Genomic DNA, 1,079 nt, shown 5'->3' on the forward strand with positions numbered 1-1,079 from the left:
CTCTAAGTCTTTGGCCTGTCTTTTAATGGGATGGTTGTTTCTTTGGAGATTAGTTTTGGGGTGATTCAATTTTTTGAGCTGTTGATATATTTTAGATATGAGGCCTTTATCCATTGTGTGGTTGGTGAAGATCTTCTCCCATTCTGTGGGCTTCCTAATTAATTTACTAGCTATGTCCTTTGCCATACAAATTCTTTCTTTCTTTCTTTCTTTCTTTCTTTCTTTCTTTCTTTCTTCCTTCCTTCCTTCCTTCCTTCCTTCCTTCCTTTCTTTCTTTCTTTCTTTCTTTCTTTCTTTCTTTCTTTTTTAAAGAAATGAACTTAATTTTGCTCTTATGTGTCCATTCTTCCACTATTAAAGAAGTCACTCCATGAGGGGCCCGTTCACTAGTAACTTAAAAATTGCCTTTCTACTTGCGTCTGGCTAGCAGCTCCCCACTGCCGGCCCGGGGAAAGCGGAGCAGGTAAACCTGGGAAGACGCACGTTGCGTCAAGAATTGGGAGAAAACAGGAAGGATAGGCCCAGGAAAACGAAGAAATGGAACAGCCCCTGCAGAATGGAGAGGAAGATCTCCCCCTGGGAGGAGGTGATGGCCACCAGCTTGCAGGAGATAACAGAAGACAGGCTCGCCGACTTGCCCCTAATTTTCCATGGGCCATACCCAATAGGCAGATCAATGATGGGATGGGTGGGGATGGAGATGACATGGAAGTGTTCATGGAGGAGATGAGAGAAATCAGGAGAAAACCAGGAGTTGCAGTTGAGGAATTCTCTGCGCAATCTTATGGGCGAGCTGTCTAATCACCATGAATATCATGATAAATTTTGCCTTATGCCTTGACTTCTGCCATTTTCTATGAGATTAATACTTGCTTCCTGCTGTTTTCCTTCTCCTGCATCTTCCTGACATGACTTCACTGATCCATGTGCTGTGAACCTGGTGTTGTTTCCATGTGTAGGGTAGGTCTTGTGTTGCCAGCTTCTAATTGGAGATTGCCTTTGTGCCCAGTGTTTTTGTCAATATAGAGTTTTGTCCATTTGCATGGAAGAAATGTAAAGTCAATAAAGCAATTAAAAAG

The 1,079-nt window shown here is 42.7% G+C and overlaps 1 pseudogene; it reads left to right on the forward strand.

Annotated features, from left to right (window-relative positions):
- The first annotated feature begins 515 nt into the window (after positions 1-515).
- On the forward strand, positions 516-841 carry LOC150061364 (protein BEX3 pseudogene; annotated as a pseudogene).
- The last annotated feature ends 238 nt before the right edge of the window (positions 842-1,079 follow it).

Source organism: Megascapheus bottae, chromosome 6 (assembly GCF_031878675.1).
Source record: "Megascapheus bottae isolate mThoBot1 chromosome 6, mThoBot2.hap1, whole genome shotgun sequence".
In the NCBI taxonomy this organism is placed as follows: Eukaryota; Metazoa; Chordata; class Mammalia; order Rodentia; family Geomyidae; genus Megascapheus; species Megascapheus bottae.